Raw genomic sequence first — 18,744 nt, 5'->3', positions numbered from 1 at the left:
TTTTAAATCCCATCGTTTACAACGTATGTCTCTGCATTTGGTCATTTTCTCTCCTGTTCTTTGTTGCCAATGCAGTAAGCTCCTGCAGTGTGTGCTTGTCATGGAAAATGCTTAGTGAACATATGGCAGCTGTGAGCTCTGCCCGCTGAAGAGCAGGTAGGTTCTTCTCTACAAAGTGCTGGACGTTCATCTCAGGCCTGTCACCTTCCCCCAGGTAACTGGTGTCATTGGATAGTTTCCCGGATCAGAAAAGAGGACAAACTGACGTCCTCTTATTTTGTAGAATTGACCCCATTTCCAAAAGAGTTTCAACTGGACTTTGACCACGTCTGTTGACCTTGACCTTGTTTCTCAAGGTGAAGGTAAAGAAGTTTAGAGTACCTGCCATACTCCATCCAACTGCACTTCTCGAAGTGTGGCTGGGAAGCCCTCTGCGTGAGTCGCCCCCTGGGAGGACTGTTAAAATGCAGGCCGACCTGGGGAGGTGGGCTCCACGTTTAAAGAGTCAGACTCAGCAGGTCTGGGGTGAGGCCGAGGAATCCGCCTTTTGACCCAAGTGATTCTGAAACCCTCTAGAGTTTAAGAACTGCTGGCTTAGGGGTTTGTACACCCTGATTTTAACATCAAACAAACCTGGGTTCCAGCTCCCAGCACTTCGAGTTACCTCGCCTCAGTTATCTCGTCTTTAAAACAGGGATAATAACAGTACCTACCTCCCAGGGTATTTGAATGTTTTAAACAAAAAACATGTGTAGAGTGTCTGGCACCTAGCTGAAGCTCAGTCATCTCTCCTGGACCTGCTTATTCATGGGCCCTGCTCCCTGCCCTCTGCCCGTGTTGCCAACTGCTCACTCTTTCTAGATCTGGTATTCAAACTGCCCAAGCAAGAGACTCTCATTGGTCCAAATTTAGTCACCACTGTGCTTGCTGGGCAAAGTTCTCATCCCAGGTTCCCTCCTAGGCAACTTGCCAGCCTATAGAGTGACTGCTTTTGAATCAGATGCCCTCTCCTGGCTCAATCGGCTATTGCCAGGGGGATGCAGGGTCCCGTGGGCACCAAACATAGCCACCTATTCATAAGAAACTGCTCCTTCCCTCTGCTAGGGTCTGCGGATGGAAACTCCTTAGAAGGGGCCCGTGGGTGTGGCAGGAATTCTGAGGCTTAGCCCGTCCAGTACACCTAGGCTTCTCATTTATCCAGCCTGCCAAAGGAATGAAGTGTTCAAGTTCACTGAAGTCTCTATTTAATTCCAACTTTTCATCTCCATCAGTCTAGGAACACCAGTTTTCAAAAAACTAGACACAGTGAAGGGGAAAAAAAAAAAAACCAAAAAACCTTAACCCTAAAAATGAGACCGTCTGTGTCTAGAACACGTTTTTAAGTTTTCAAAGCACTTTCAAAGCATCTATTTCCTCATTGCAGAGCTTGCAAACTGGCGGCCACAGGCTGGATTCCAACTGCAGACAGATTTTATTTGACCCCTGCAATGTTTTTACCATTTTTTAAAGTAGTTGCCAACATTTGAAAGTCAGGGGATTTCACCTATAAAGCTGGATTTCTGGCTTCTCTGGGAAACACAGAAAGGCTTGGATCCTGGTTCTGAGATAGCAAGAATCAGGTGAAGCTGAGTAAGCTGCTCCCTGTAGATGGGGCACTGGCTCACCATGTGGGCTCAGTACCTACAAGCCACTTCTACTTTTTCAAGTAAAAAGTAACTTGCTTGGCCTCTGTGGGCCTTTGAAGCCTCATTTTAACCCCATGGAGTAGGTAGAGAAGGTGGTTAGGTTAAGAGCACAGATTCTGAGGCCCGACTGTCTAGGTTAGAATCCCAGCTCTGCCCCTCACTGGCTTTGGGAGTCTGCACGAGTGAAATAACCTCTCTGAGCCTCAGTTTCTTCATCTGTAAAATGGAGATGATGATGATAATAATAATGCCTACCTCATAGGATTATTGGCCCAACTAAATCAGTTAACGCATATAAACTACTTAGAACCACACCCGGTGCACGGCATGCACTAAAGAGACTTTAGCTTTTTTCATTGTCCACAATTCCCTACCCGGCTTTTTGACATGCAAAAGATTCTGAAAACTGAAATTTTGTGGCAAGCTCATTTGGTGGCCAAAGTGGGCCTGAACTGGCGTGAGGCTATTCATTTATCCAACTTAGAAATTAATTAGTGTATTCGATCACAGGATACTTGCCCCAGATCCCACAAGGGGTGTTATATATGTTACATGTACAATATTGCTTTTCTAAAATCAAAAACTTCTGAAATCCAAAACACATCTAGCCCCAGCGGTTTCAGATAAAGGATTGTGGCCCTGTATTATTAATTTGTATGCCCACTTGACAGATGGGGAAACTGAACTCCTGGGCACTAAGCAACTGGCCCAAAGTCCTACGGCTTGGAATTGGAAATAATATCGACCGTTAGGCGTGAAGCCCCTAGCACCTAGTGCTGTGGTATATGTCAGGCTCACTGTAAACATGTTGATACAGGACTCGAGTGGCTACCGGTCAGGGTCCCTTGAAGAACTGAAGACTGCCACCATTTACTGAGAGTGACAAGCCCTTCCCCTAGTAGCATTCTTGTGACCCTTGGCGTTAATCTCCACTATTCATACCATTGGATTAGGATTAGGATGGGGATGGTTGTCTTCATTTTACAGAGGAGGAAGCTGAGGTCCAGCGCAGAAAACTGACTTGCCCCAAATCACACAGCAAAAGACAGGCAGAGCCGGAACTAGAAACCAAATGCTGTGCTTTTTCGTCCTAAACCCCGAGGCTGATCCAAAGAAGACATATGCTGAACTTTCTACATACTGACCCACACTCTCCGCAGACAATCCTAAAATTTTCAACATACCTGATTAAAGGAGAATGTCCCAAGATCTCAGCAAATACAAAAATGAGACAGCGTGCCTGGGTGGACCTCATCCTTCCCAGTGCCATAGGCAGCAATGTACAGACACCATCCAGTCAGAAGCCAGGGAGGGGAGATTTCTCAAATCCCAAGGAAATCACAGAGACCCTACTGTTTGCTCTTCTCTGTTGATGTTTTAGGAGCTGACATTTACTTATGCCAAAGGCCAAAAGAAATGAAAAATCTACTGGAAAGGGAATTTCATCAGTTATGGAGCAATATCTTAAAGAAACCTTCACACAGTATCAGTTCCCTTGTTTGAAATGCAGAAAATAGAGCACTGCTATTTCACATTGTTAGCGCATCAGAGACCTGGGGATGAAAACAGCATCCCTAGGACCTCTTGCCAGCCCCCTGTCTCAGCACAGCGGAGCTTTCTGACACCACTGCCAACTTAACCAAGTTGGAAAAGAGAAGGCAGGCCGTGCCCCGGGTGACCTCGTGTCTCTCCTAAGCTCATGGCTTGAGTTCCTCCTACCAACAAATCCGCACTTTGATCACACACCCACGGCGACCCAGATCTTTGAATTCAGCAATTCCTTCTCAGGTTTCAGCGAGGCATTGGCAGCCTGAGCTATTTTGGGACACTTTCTCTGCTGTGGATGCCACTTTCGGAATACGCCAGAGACATGCTCAGCACCAGGAGCTCTCCGTCCTGGACCCGTTTTCGGGTTTGCTCGCTCTGTCTCTCCCTCTCTCTCTCTCTCTCTCTTTCTCTGGGCTGATCGTTTGGAGGACAGTCGTTCTTGCCAACCTAATCCCAGGAGCTTGACTACCTTGCCGGGCTAGAGGCTCCAAGAGGCAGTGTGGCTGCCAGCACCCTCACGGTAAGGGGCATGGAGGCACCAGGCAGCCAGGAAGGACGCATGTCCTGGGGAGGGGCGTGGTGGTCTGGGTTTGGATGTGGACTGAAACAACCAGGGGAGGGGCGACAAGATTTTCCAAAGATCTTATTCTCACGATCATCCCTTCCTAATCTGATGCAACCACTCAGCAGGCATTCAGGAGCCTGCGGTCTCCATTTTCCTGTCCGAAAATCCTCTGCACCTGTAAGTACCGGGCTTCGTTGTCACTCGTACTGTCTTTTGGGGAGGGGGAGAGGAGGGCATGGCCTGGGGAAGGTCATCAATATCTGACTCAGGTGTGGGCAGGCCCATGACATTGGAAGAATTCCTGACACTCTCCCCCCACCCCCCGAAGTGCTTCTTAGTTCAGAAAATGAAAGTGCCTTTGTTCTTTCCCAAGCCCCCAGCATACCAGAAACTCTACCCCGCCTTCAGGGTCTTCCGTTCGGCGGTGCTGTGCACACCTGATGTCTCATGTTGGACTTAATGGGAGAAGTGCACCCTGGGCATATGAATTTCTTAAATGCAAACACAGCTACTATTGAGGGCACAGCCGCTACTGGCTTCTCCATTTTTTATGCAGCAATTTGCTGAAGTAGGGAAAGAGGTACTTGTAAGCCGGAGGGTCGGTCGAAATGAGAATTTAGACACTCCTCCATGGTGAAAATAGCAGTGTGGCTCGGGCTGAACACTGCCACAATGGGGAGGCTCCATGCTCTGAGGGGAGAGGGCCCCTTCCAGTGCCTTCCTATGTTGATGGAAAGAGAGGCCAGAATAGCTACAGGCTCTCCAGGAAAGGAGCATTTCTGATGCTCTTATTTGCCACTTTCCTGAGAGACTGGACGCTGTCTCTGGCCAGTTTGGCAGTCCCTGAAGCAGTTCAAATGACTGCTCCAAAGGGGACGTTCGGCCCTTTCTTTGGGAGACTAGCGAAGTTCCCTCAAAAGAGCCCCCGATGGGGACTTCCCTGACAGTCCAGTGGTTAGGACTCCGCGCTTCCACAGCAGGGGACTCGGGTTCATTCCCCGGGGTCGGGGGACTAAGATCCCGCATGCGACAGCGTAGCCAAAAAAATTTTTTTTAATTAAAAAAAAAGAGCCCCAGATGACAGAGCCAGGCCCTGTTACCTGCCCTTCTCCCCCAACACCAAGACCAAATCATTCTTAGGGGACAGGATATGTTTGGAGGCGAGGGTGAGGAATGCCTTTACAGAAAGTCACCTGGATAAACCTGCCAGGATCCATACTAAAAACAGTGTCTCTTTGGGCTTTCATAATGACTTCCTGGGCCATGAATAAGAACAGAACGAGGTTGGAAGGTCTTGCCCTTTTTATCCCACACAGCACCATAGAAGGAACATTGTCTTTAGCAGAGAAAAAGAAAGGCTGGCTACCTTCAATTTTTGCGACTGGCAAAACAAGCAGCTCCTTATTTGTATTCCGCTGAGAGTGCCGGGTCTGAGGAGGATATGAGGAGAAGAGTGTTAATATCAGTACTGGAGAAATGAAAAGAGGAAATTCACCTTGTCTCTGTTGGAGACTGGATTGGTTCTCAGACTATAGAAAGTAACTAGTCTCCGGAGGAATTCGGTTTCGCTTTGACTCCTGCCTGTTTGTGTGGTCTTTGGTAACTCACAGAACTTTGCAGCCCTCCTCCTTCCAAAAAACTCTGAGAAAATAAACGATGCTTGCATCATAGAACTTCAGTATCTGGAAGACTTTTTAGTCAAAGCCTTGAGTGGTGGGTGAGAGGAGGGAGATCTTCCTATGTGATGGATTCTGATTATAACAAAATAATCCAGGTTCTGGCTTGGTGGTAGCCCGAATTGGATGTCTACCTTATGGCATTCCGCGATTATTAAGAACGTTCCCTTGCCCTTCCAAATCTCTCCCTATCCGCTCCCAAGGGCTTGAAAATTCTTAAGTACGTAATTCCTTTGACTCAGGGCTTTGGCATCAGTTAAAATGCCAACCTCTTGGGAGGGTCAGTCTGTTAAGCCTCACCTCGATGCATCCCATCCTGGCAGCAAATTCTGATAGAGGGGGTGAAGAGAAGAAAGGAACATGAGATCATTGTAGGTACAAAGATAAGCCTCAGAGCAAGAGTCTGGAAGCAGGACCCGGGTCAATGCCAAAATTACCAAGAACGTCCATTGACAGAAAGGGAAAGTTCTTGCTAAAATGAAGTACAAGACAACTTACTAAGGCAGAGAGACTCAGGATTTGGGTAATAGGACAAAGACCCACTTAAGGAAATGGGGGACATGGAGGAGAAAGAATCCCATCTACTAGCATGGGACAGGAGATAGGAGAGTTCCCTGCAAGGGCAGCCTCGGGCTCGGTTTCCTGAGCCACTGAACTAGGGACTCTCCAAAATGTTGAGGCCTCAGTACAAAGAACCAAACAGATCAAATACTCTGTGACTCCTCAACCCTGGCATTTCTCCAGCCCAGGAGGGCAGTTCAAAGGAGGGGATCACACAGGGACCTAGACGTGGAGACTCTGCCCCACCTGCAGATCTAACACCACCAGCGTTTTGGGGGGCTCACCATTTCCTTAAAGTAGCCCTCTTCTCCTTCGCCTCCCAGCCTCACTGGATGAGAGTATTCCCAAGCCTTTCCTCTCACTACTTTTACATCCACTCCATCCCCAGCTAACTAAATAGACAGATTCACCGCTAGCTAAGGATTCATGAGATCTTTTTCTCGGCTTTCCCCAACTGCTGACTCAGCTTTGCTACCCGTTCCCTAGTGGTGAGATGGAGTCATTTCTGGGTGGGCAGAAATTTTAGAGTCTCTGGTTCCTGTAAAGCTCACTACCGCTGTAGCATCAATACCTAGCCACGGCCACTCCTGCTGTGGCTCCCTGATCCTGTGGCTGCTGACCCACGAATGCACTGCCCCCCACCCCTCCCCCACCCTCCCTCCCTCCCTCAGGACACTCCTTTGTCTGGGCCTCAGGGTGCTGCAGCTTCAAGAGGCTTTCCTCCACTTCCTCACTTCCCCATCCCCACCCTCTCCTAAGGATACAGAATTCACTCTCCTTCAAGGGGTGCGGTGGCAGAAAAGAGCTCTGCTTTCTGTGCAGGCAGGCCCTCAGCGTGCTCTCTGCATTCTAGCCCTCCCTGACTCTCTGCTGGGCAAAGGGGAGGGGGAGGAAGGCCCCCTGGGCATGCTTTGGGTACCTCCAGAATCAGAAGACGGGCCCCCATCCTCTCAAAGACTTAAGTGAGAGCGGTTCTGGAACGATTTCAGCCCGAGAGTTTGCTCAAATGCACGTTCCAGCTACAGTCTCCATAGAGATACACATGTTGTTCACGTGGAATTAGGAGTTATTTTGTCTAATGTGTTTAGAACCATGCCTGGCCTACATTAAGTTCTCCGGAAACATGACCTGTTATGATTGTTACTATTAATATTATATATATATATATATATATTAACAGGATCTATAATATTCATGAGGAATAAATGAGTTCATGTGTGTAAAGTGTTCAGAACCATTATTGGTGTGGTCCAGGGATTTAACACAGGAATCAGTAGCCGTCCTCGGGGTTTCAGAGGAGATCCAGGCCATCCTGGATAATAGTTCTAGGGGAGGAGTTGGTTGGAGGCTCAGAAAGAAGAGGGCAGTTTGGGGTGTCTTACATTCAGAGTGTAAGTGAAACTCTCGTGGCTAACTTGTTGCTACAGATTTATGGGATTATGGGATTTGGTTATGAGACCCACTAGGTCTAATGAAAGTGTTAGGGCTCCTAGGAGACCCACGGTGGTTCGCACAGACTGGATCTTTAAAAATGCCCTCGTGAATGTGCTTCTGGCTCCGCAGCACTGAAGGCTCAGTTGTTTGCACTGAACGCTCCAGCCGTCACTGTGTAGCCCTTGTATTCGTCCTTTCTGTCCCAAATCCCCGGTGGCTAATTTATTGGATTTCATTAGAAGACACTCCCCCACTGAAGAACTCAAAGCTGAAGTGACGACTGTCCTTTCCGTGGCTCGCGGCCCCTGTGTGACATGGGTTCTGTGCACAGAGCACCTCCCTTCGCTGGCGGGAGCGCAGCCCTGGAAAGGGGACACTGGTCCCGAGGGGAAGGGACAAGGTTTCCGGGAGGGGCTGGGAGAAAGATGTCTTCCCACCCTGGGCCGGTGTCCTCCCCACATCATGCCCCTTTCATGCTGGGGCTCACCTGGCTCTGTCCCCAGCCCTTGCCCTGGAGGAGTAAACGGGAAAAGAGACACTCCATCCGGTCCCACAGGGTCAGCTAATGCCACTTGAACCCCAGTGGTCTCTCAGCCCCATCTCCCACCCCGCTTCCTGCTGGACATGTCCACTCACAAGTCGCACTGCCATCCCAAACCCAACGGGTCCCAGCTGAACTTGTCACCTGTCCCCACTCATGCCCCTGTCAGCTAATAATCTTCTGCTCCCCATCTCATCTCAGTTAACAGCGTCACCACGGACCCGAGCTGGAAGCTCAGGGTCACCGTCACCTTTTCTCTCTCCTGGACCCTCCATGACACCCAGCCCTGCGGTTTCTACCTGTTGACACGTCCCTGGACTGGTCCCCTGCTCTCTGCTCTCACTGCCACAGTCCTGGGCCAGAGCACTTGCCACTTCTTGTCAGGACCCTTGAGAGGGCCTCCCAATCAGTCTACCCGCTTCGAGCCTCTCCAAGAATTGTCTTCCTGGCCCGTCCCTCCTCCGCCTTCACAAAAACCTTCGGCGGCTTCCTATCGCTCACGGAACAAGGTGCAAAACTCTCAGCCTGGCCAACAAAGCCTTGAATAAGCTGCTCCCAAGCACCTTTTCTGCCGCCTCTGCTGCTGCCAATCCCGCACCCCACCAGCCATCGTCCCGCCCTCCAGAAGGCGCTTTCATGCAAATCCTGCTCCCTCTGCCCGGAATGTCCTTCCCGTCCCTCCACTGCCCCTCCTGGCAAAAGCCTCCATCCCTCAAAATCCAGCTCAAATGTCCTTCATCTGAGAAGCCTGCCTAACTTCTCGGTACCAGGTCACTTACCATCAGTGGCCCCGTGACGCTGCTACGTTCCTCGACCACAGCACCGTTGGACCATGAGTGTTTATGTGCGCCCCAGCCCCTCCTGCTAGATGGAGAGGTCCCCAAAGGCTACCAATACAAAGGTATTGGGTTCTCATTTGCATTCTCAGTACCCCCCAGACTTGGATATAATAAACTATTGGTTTCCTCCTTTGTAAGTTGGGGATGAAAAGAATAGTTGCTACCTCCCAGAGTTAGAAGGATTAAATGAGATAATGCATATAATATGCATGCGGAGAATGATAAAGAAGACAGCAATGGTAAGAAGGAAGAATAGTTAGCATCTACTCGGTGCTTTCAAAGTGCCGGACACTGTCCTAAACACTTTATATGGATGAGAGTCAGGTAAATCGATGAGTTAATCCATGGACCCTGATTACGTATGCATGTGTTTGTGTGTGTGTATAAAGATATATTATAGACATCATTTAAATGCCATATATATAACATATATACTCTGCACTGTGCCTGACACCCAGCGGAAACTCTAGTTTTCCGTTTCTTCCCACATATTCCCCATCCTTCACCCTTAGCCCTTGCTACCCATCATTCCACAGGGCTGGGGCAGGAGAAAGGTGAACGCAGAAGGTGTCTCTGCGTCATGTCCCTGGTAACAGACTGGTTAGCGGAAAAGAGTGAAGCCCTTGAATTGCCTTTGGACTTTGTGTCTCAGCTTAGTCTCTCCATTCAGGTTGTCATGTTTTTGAGGGCAGGGGCTATGCTGGACCCCTGTTCAAGGCCCCCATGAGCACCGGCTCAGCGGTAGGCACACGGCTTAGTCTGGGCTCACTCAGCTCCAGAGGTCCTAGTTTTCAGTAATTGCCGAGGCAGGTCTTGGAGTCAGGGCTCCCGGCTTCAACGGAGCACAGAGAGCAGCAGCCCAAGCCACCCGGTAGCAGCCCTCTTGGCAGCGCCCTGCTGGGGACGGGGCACCTGCACCCCGGACTCAGCTCTGCCACCAACCGGCCAGATGACCCTGTGCCAGCCTCCCTGATTGCCTGGGCCTCAGGGTTCTCACCTGGGAAATGCTGGCCCTTGGAGCTGTCTGAGGAGGCACAGCCCGACAGCTGTGAAAGCTCTCTGCCAGAAGGCTGTGCAGAAGCGAGGTGTTGTCAATTTCAAGTGCTGGGCTTCACTCAGTAGGAAACATTCAGGAAGCGGGGGTGGAGGGAGAGAGCACGGGCTCTTGTATCCAGGACATATGGGGGCCTATATTTGTTGTCCTTTGCTTAGCAGCATTAGTGATTCAAGCTGGTGCTGCCTGCGTGGAACACTCTGTCCTTCGGGATCCTCAGGGACAGGAGAGATTGCAGAGCGGCAAGGCTGAAGCCAGCGCACAAGACGGTGAAAAATAGAGTGATAGCAATGAGGAACCACGCACACAGGTTCATCCGCACGCATTCACGCTCCCCATGCCCCCAGCGCTGCCGCACCACAGCAGCTGGAGCTAATTACAGACACACAGACAGCTCCTTCTCCGTCCCACTCTTTTTCTCAAAAGTGTCAACCCTACCCACCCACCCAACCACCAACCCGCCCCTGGGGATGGCCTGAGCTCTCAGTAGGGGTGTAGCTGGCGCCACAGTTAAGTGCCTAGAAAGAATATGGAGGGGGTACAGGGTGTAGGAAGCCGCCATGTGGCTCCCCGTCTTGCGGGGGTGAGGGGAGCAGGCTGGGATACAGATGCAGCTTTGTGTTAACAGATGTGCTCTCCTGGTAGGAGAGAGCCCAGGCACTCAGCGCCTCCCTTCTCCTTCATCTGAATCCACCCAGGGATCCCCTCTTAACCCTTCTCCCTCTTAAATCCCCAACTTCCTCTTCAAAGTCTGTATGTGGCACAAAGCTCAACAAATGTTGAATGAATGGATGGATGGATGAATATACGAACGAACGCTCCTCAAACCCATGTGACTCCCAAGCCCTGTTCCCGCCTCACAGACCATGATAACTCTGCAAGCCCCTTCCTCTGCTTTGCTTTCTATATACTCCCTTCGGGCAGTTTCAACTCTCACCTATACGCTTCGAACTCCTTATATCTCTTTCCAGCCCAGACCTCTGCCAGCTACCTGAATATTTCTCACGGCCCTCAAATCCAACAGGCCCCATATTACATTCTTCAGCAACCACGGCCCCAGGGCTTTTCTAGCAGTGAGTCCTGCTCTGTCCAGGGAGTGGGGGAGGGAAGGACTTGCTGTATGCCCCCTGGCAGTATAGAGGCAATGAATATATCAGCACAGTCAGGGGGCAAACTCCTGTTCCCAGGGCCCGTCTTCATTCCTCTTAAGGATCACACCTGCCGCACACCGATAAGGAAAGCCAACTTGGGAACCTGGGTGGCTAACTGCCCAATCTGGACTTCTAAGATTGGGACCAGGCAAGTCGTTTCAGCAAAGAGGAGTCCTTGGAAAGGAACCAGTGTGTACTGAGGAGTTATTTCTTCTCCAATGCTCTCCATCCAGACCTCACTCTCATTGCCTGGCAATCCCGGTACCGCCCGATCCCACCCCTGCCATTCCTCACCCAGTACACACACACACACACACACACACACACACACACACACACACACACAGCCCTCCCCTCACTCCTCAGCTCCATTCCTCTTCATTCTGGAGCCCTGTCCCCAGGCTCACTGCAAACCCCCAGGTAAATATTGAACCAAGATTGGTGGAGACTGGGGATTTCATTCCATCAAACCAGTGCTGGAGGGAAGACTCAATGTTTACTGAGAGTCCACACTCAAATTCTTTCCTGGCCTTGGCAAGGATAAGAGCAAATAAACCCCCCCTTTCCTTCAGGCCCTCCTAGATTTGGACAGCAGCCAAAGGGACGGGTTACAAACACAGTGGCCTTTGGTTCCTGACAGCCTCAGGGCCTATGAAGGCAGAATCCAAGTTTCTTCCTTCTTTCCCAGGGGGTCCTGAGTACCCTACACTGAGACAAATGCAAGGTGTGGCTATACCCAACTGTGTTATGGTCACATCTAGGCATTTTCAGGTTTTAAAGCAAAGTGACACCTTTATCACCAATTTCAGTCAGACATGCAACATGTGGAATACTTTATTTAAAGCATTCACGTGTTTAATCTCAAATGAATTTTAAAGTCATTCGTTCATTCGGCAAATATATATTAAACATTTCAAAGAGCTGTAAACCATGGTTCCTGCCTTCATACTGCTCCTATTCTAGTTGGGGTGGGGAGCTACATACAAGGTGAACTGACAATACAAGACCATGCCATGTCCCCTCCCATACCTGGTGTGGCCTGTGTGACTCTTGCAGTCCCTCTGGCAGTACTGAAATTTTCTACTCTATTGCTACTCTCACGACTATTGCTCTCTCCTCCAATATAAGACAGTGGTTAAATGTATCTCCAGGGTGGGGTGTATCTCTGGGTTCATATCTGAGTTCTGCCATTCACTATCTGTGTGACCTCAGCCAAGTTACTCAGCCTGTCTGAGCCTGGTGCCTCTTCTGTAAAATGAGGACATTAATAGTACCTACCTCACAGAGTTACAGTGAGAATCAAATGAATTAATACACACAGTGCAGTAAGAATGATACCTAGCACATAATAAGTGCTCAATAAATGTTAGTAATTATTTTCCTGAGGCACGTACTGTCCTTTGTTACCACCAGAGGTTACGATTCTTATTGGGCTTCCAAAAGAACCTCATAGAGGCCTTATTCATTCATCCATTCAATCAAAAAATCCATGTTGGGCATCTACAAGCTAAGCCTGGGTCATATAGACAAATAAGGCACAGCTCCTGCCTTTGGGAGTAAACAATTCACTCAGAGTAATGCTGGCTTACCAGTGCCCTAAAGCACCTGGAAGAAGCAAACACAAATTCTTCCTGGAGGAATACACCCTCCATCTGGTTCCAGATTCCCACGGATAGAGTCTGGCCAAACATGAGCTCATAACCCAAAATTACAAAGCACACCATGAAGCCAGAAACAACAGAAACAGAATCAGATGCTCCAAGATTGAGATATTGCAATCATGTGATATAAAATATGTATTTTTTTACATTTTAGGTGCATTAAAAAACAAAAGAGGATTTTGAAAACATTAGCAAAGAACGAGATATTAGCAGAAAATAGAGGAAGTATCATCTTTTTATAGATGGCAAAGCTAGAGCTCCGAGAAGGAAGTGACTCCTTCAGCGTTACACAGCTAATAACAAGGGACTCACGTCAGCCTCTCAGTGTCTAGTGCTTTATTGTCAGACTTGGTTACTGGGGCTGGGGCATATTTTCCCTGAGTCAGTCAATGAGTGAGATGAGTGCAAAGCGCTGTGTTCGATCTGTAGAAATGACAAAGATGAACAAAAGAGTGTCTCTGCCCTCAAGTAGCTTAAAATTCAGTACCAAGACATGACTACACACAGCCATAACCATGGCTCTCAGGCTGTGTGGTAGAAGCTACTGTGGTCTGGAATGGTAGGAGGTCCCTGCAGGACAGGGAAGGGGTGGATCTGTGGGCAAGAGGAGCTTTGGAGTGGTGACAGGGGTAGAGGAGACTGGGAACAGCCTGACCAACGTCATGGAGAAAATGAGGCCACACAGCAGTTCAGGGAATGGTGAGTTCATTTGGCTAGCACGCTGGCTATATGCAGGGCCAGGCCTGTGCCGGAGCACAGGACGCTGCACTCACGAGGGCCCCCTGCTTCGTTGAATGTGCTGCTGTTGCTGTCCTGAAAGTCTTAATAATTTTTTAAAACAGGGTGCCACGTTTTCATCTTGCCCCAGGGCCCACGCACAAATGATGTAGCCAGTCCTGTATTAGGGGGATGGGGAGAGGCATGACTGGAAAGGCAAGGCACTCTTGGGAAGGGCCTTGAATGCCACTCTGATATCTGCTCTGCAGACAATGAGGAATCACTGAAAGTGTTTGAGAAGGCTATGGTGACTGTGGTTTTAGAAAGCCACGTGGTGGGGTCGGGGCGGGGCGTGACAGATGGATTGGAGAAAGGAGAGATGGTGGTTAGTCAGGAGACTATTGCAATAAAGCAACGGGGGTCTGGACCGCAATGGTGGCAGCAGACATGGAGAAGGAAAGGGTCTTCACTTAATTCAGTTATCCATTCTCCAGATGTTTACTGAGCACCTGACACATGCTAGGCACGATGCAGGGGCCGGGATTCAGGGATGCACACGAGGAAGTGTCCCTAACCCAGACAGGGGTTTCCGGAAAGATTTCCGCGAAGACGTGATATCTGAGCTGTACGTTGAAGGTGGAGTAGAAATTCACCCCATGGACAAGGCACAGACAGGCAACCCAGGAACAGGGCACAGAATGTGTAGTAGCCCGCGACATCTACTGTGCGCCAGGCACTGTCCTAGAGGCTGATAATCCCTGTTCTCAGGCTGGTAGGGGAAGCAGACAACTAAGCAGAGAATAACAAGACGATGGGGAACGTGCTGTGATATAGATGCTGTGAGAGTATCTAGATGCAGAGGAGAGGCATCTAATGCAGACTAGGGAGGTCAGGGAAGTGTCTTCTGTAGAGGTGCCTTCTGAGCTGTGTGTCGTAGATAAGAAGGTGTCAGCTAGGTGAGGAGGGGGAGGGCGGAGGGCCGGGGCCGGGGAGAGCTGCGTGCAAATGCCCAGAGGTAAGAAAGAGACTGTCTGTGGCCTCAGAGAATTGGAAATGATTCCCTATCACCCGATTCTAGAAGGAGCATAGGAGGAGCAGGGGGAGATAGGACCAAAGAGATGGGCCTTAAATGCCAAGCTAAGGAGTTGGGACTCCATTCTGGAGAACAGTAGTCCTCAGCCTTGATTGCATACTGAAATCACCTGGGGAGCTCTGAAAAAACACTGATGACTAGCTCCCACCCCCAGGGACTTGGATTTAATAAGCCAGTGGGGGAGGCGTTGGAATGTTTAAAAGCTCCCCGGGTTTATTCTAATGAGCAAGCAGAATCGAGAACCGGGGCTTTAGGGTGGGAGGTCTCAAATTTGAGCCCCCATCAGAATCACCCGGAGGGCTTGTCAGACACAAATTGGGAAGGGGGTGCGGTACTCCGAGTTTCTGATTCGGTAGGTCTCTAAGAAGTACCTACTCTAACAGGTTTTCAGAGATGCTGTTGCTGCTGGCGCCACGACCACGCTTTGGGAGCCTCTGGTCTCAGGTATTGTAAAGTCAGTACCACTTCAGTGGAGGAGGGGGTGGGAAACGGTCTGATCTGCAGCATGGAAAGATCGCTGGGGCCACTGTGGGGAGAATGGTCACCGAGGGGAAAGAGAGGGGTGAGGAACCGGGAAGCTACTGAAGGAATCAAGGCAAGAGAAGACCGCGAGGGAGTCCTAAACTAAATAAAGCACTGGCAGGGGGAATGGAGAAAGTGGGTCCAATCTGAGGTACGCTTAGGAAGTAGGCTTGGCAGGGCTTAGTGAATGGCTGAATATAGAGGTGAGAAATCAGGATGTGGGAAAGACAACTCTTGGATTTTTGCCTTGGGCAACTGGTGACTCTGATTGTACTGGGCATGCTGGTTACTGTAATCAAAGGCTAAAGGTGTTACCAGACTTGGGGCAGGAGGTTGGGGAGGGGGGGCATTTCTGCCCTCAAATCGCACAGCAATAGTCCCAGGGAATTTAACAGGCATCTCTCACTGTCCACTTAACCCCTGCTTTCAGCACCATGAGTCGTCACCTTGACCCTAAGCAACTTGGGATTCTCTTCAAAATACCTGGAAAGGAAAAGCAAGACTGTGATCACCCTGACATGATTGACCAGCCGCCCGAGCCCCAGGTACAGGGCCTGCGCCTCTGCTATTACCCCAGGTGTGTTCCATTCACTTGTTATTTTAATACGTATAGGGCTGTTGCCTAGAAGGGTTTTTGAAATGTTCAGAGGCCACATTTCACACACAGGTAAAGAATTCATAACCTGCTCTTATATAGCCATGGAAACAAATGTAGCTTAAAGGGCAGCCTGCAAAGGCATTCATTTGGCGTGGATTTGAAATGTGTAAAAATGAGCAATTTTCCAGTGCATCATCGGTCGTGACTACTTGTTAAGTCTTCTCCGTGGGCAAGTGGAGTGCCAGCAATCAGCACGACCAGGACCATGATGGATGGGATAATTGTCCATTAGAGTACAGATAATTTTTGTACCGTGGGAGGGTTCGACAGCATACAGACGTGAAAGATGGAAGATGAGCTAGCTAATGTGATAGGAGTGGCAGCTCCATTTCTGGTAGTAACCATTCTCTGGCTGAATCGATGATTAATCAAAGACACTTTCTCATTTGAAACTCTTCGCTCACCGGTGCACAACTCCCGCTTTGGGTTAAATTTAATAGCATCATTAAAAACTGCTGTTCAAGAAACTCAGATTACTTTTCCGCAGAAGAAATCACGCCACGCTAGAGAGTGCTTTTGTGAGCTCGTGGGCAGGGGCCACAAAGGGGGGTGTGCCTGTGTGTAAACGTTTAACATTGGAATCCTCAATGCTTAGCACAGGGGCTGACACAGGGCACTCAATAAATGTTTGTTAAAGTAAAGTGAAATGAATTAATACGTTTGTCCATTCATTCATCTGTTTATTCCTTTAACAGACATTTATTAAATACAGGAATTAAGAGCTCTGGCCCGGGAACCAGATGCTCCAGGCTTCAAATTCTAGCTCCCACCAGCTGTATGAACTTGAACAAGTTACTTAGCCTCTCTGAGCCTGACACCTCCTGTGGAAAATGGGGGAAACTATAGCACTTGCTCTCATAGGGCTGCTCGAGGGTTAAAGGAGTCAGTGTCTGTAAGTGTTCAACACAGGGCTTGGCCCATAGTAAATGCTCACTAAAGGGCAACTGTTATATCATTATCATCATTGTTATATATACTATGGCTAGGCCTTTCTCAAGTAACTAGGTCCATATAAGAGGCCCAGAATCTCTTAAGAAATGACAGGGCTCTTGGCCAAAGCTGGCTTTCATTAAAGTGGTTACTTATGGTTTCCAACCCAGAGCCTGACTGCCCTAGGCCTGCCAGTCCTGGCCTGGTGCCCTCCTGTGGCGGCTCAGGCTGTCTCTAGGTGGGGAGTGCTCTCTAGAGAAACCTGAGAAATTGCGGAGCAGGAAGGTGAAGGAGGAAGGTAAGGGCTGGCGGGGATCCAATTAACCATCAACATGCAACCACTGCCCCGCCCCCAACATTGTTAACTCCCTTGGGTGTCTTTCTGCGCTTTTGTATAGCTCTTCCTGGCAACATTTCTACCTACTAATTGCTGTTTCGAATGTTTATCCTCTTGGCTCGGTTGAACAAGACTCTCCTTGATTTTAATTTTAATTTTAAGGCAACAAAGTAGAGAACCCTTGCCTTGGAGTTCAGTCAGGAAGTAAGGGAGGCGATGCAACTTAGCGGCTTGAGATGATCTGGAGATAGAAACGATTGGCCACTGAAGAGCTGTGTGACCTAAGGCATATTGCCTACCGTCTCTGAGCCTCAGCTCCGGAAAAGGGAACGAGAGAATAATGGTTGTTGAGACTAAATGGGGACAACTTAGGACTGTGCCTTTTTTTAATTTAAGTTTTATTTTATATTGGAGTATAGTTGATTTATGCAGATCCTTCTTGTTCCTTATTCTCATGATTAAACTAGCCCAGCCTCTTTCAAGCCTTTTACAGTCCCCCGTTTACACACTCTAGTATACGAATTACAGGTCATGCTCGTTTTTTACATCAGGTAAATGTAATACATTTAAATGTGTGCTTCCCATATCTGTCTACCTGGAAGGTCTTACGAACAACTCGAGATCTGATGTGTGCTCAATAACCATTGGGTGAACGTTGGTAGTTGAGCTAGCAATCAGTAACCTACCCTACTGGTGTATGTCTTCCATCTCCCAGGTGGCATTCCAAGCAGCACAAAAAAGTGGAATGGGTGCACTGGGCTCATGTGGTCCTGGGCTTGAACTCTACAACTGGCAGCTAGGTATAAAGCACGTGCCAGTGCTGGGAAAATGATAATAGGACCAGTAACCATAGCAGCAGCGGCAGCAGTAGTAATAGCAGTAGTAATTGTAACGATTAGTAAAATGTTGAGTAGGAAATTTTCCTCAAGGATTCATTGTGTTCTCAAGGGCTGTGAGGGGCCTGAAATACGCTATGTGGAGGAATTATAGTGTCGTTGACTCAGATAAACCTGGGTTTGAATCCCAGCCCCCTATATATGGATTGTGTGATCTTGCATTACGTTCCCTGAGCCTGTCTCCTCATCTGTAAAGATAATGACGGTACCTACCTCACAGCTTCGTGGCGAGGATGAAATAAGATACGGTATAAAGCATATCATAGCATAGTAAAGTACCTCACACATAATAACGACTCAAAAAAATCTATTTGAATTAGTGAATATGAATTTTCAATAAAATGGCATGAAAGAAACTCCGGACACCTTTGAGCATCTGCGTGAGATCTGAAGGAGGAAGAGAGAATTCCCAGTAAGAGCTGGTTAAACACTTAACCAGCTGTCTCTTCCAATGTAATACCTCGTGTTGGAAACAGTGGGAAATTGACATTATCAGAACAGACCATTCCCAGTGAATGCAGAGAACGAAGCCACTGTTTCACGGCACAATCACCCAGTTGCTGCATCTCAGAGGGTCTCTGAGAATGTGATTAAGTGTTGAAAAGGACAAATTTGACACACACACAGTAGGTCATGTCAGCCCCTCCCCAATGGGTAGAAACAAATGCACCAATAACCGAGGAAGCCAAAGCAGCAGAAAACAAGTCAAAGCAGTTGCAACCTGATCAGTGACCTCACTGGACTGACCCTTCACTCTTGGCCCTGGGGTGACCTGCCAGACTGGACAACCTGTCAGGCTGAGCGGTTGACCCCAGCAGGGAAGTCTACTTTCACGATGTCACCACGTGTCCTCTCTCCTCTTTATGAGTCGAGGGG

This window comes from Phocoena sinus, chromosome X (assembly GCF_008692025.1).
Source record: "Phocoena sinus isolate mPhoSin1 chromosome X, mPhoSin1.pri, whole genome shotgun sequence".
NCBI classification, from domain to species: domain Eukaryota; kingdom Metazoa; phylum Chordata; class Mammalia; order Artiodactyla; family Phocoenidae; genus Phocoena; species Phocoena sinus.
This window is presented reverse-complemented; position numbering follows the sequence as displayed.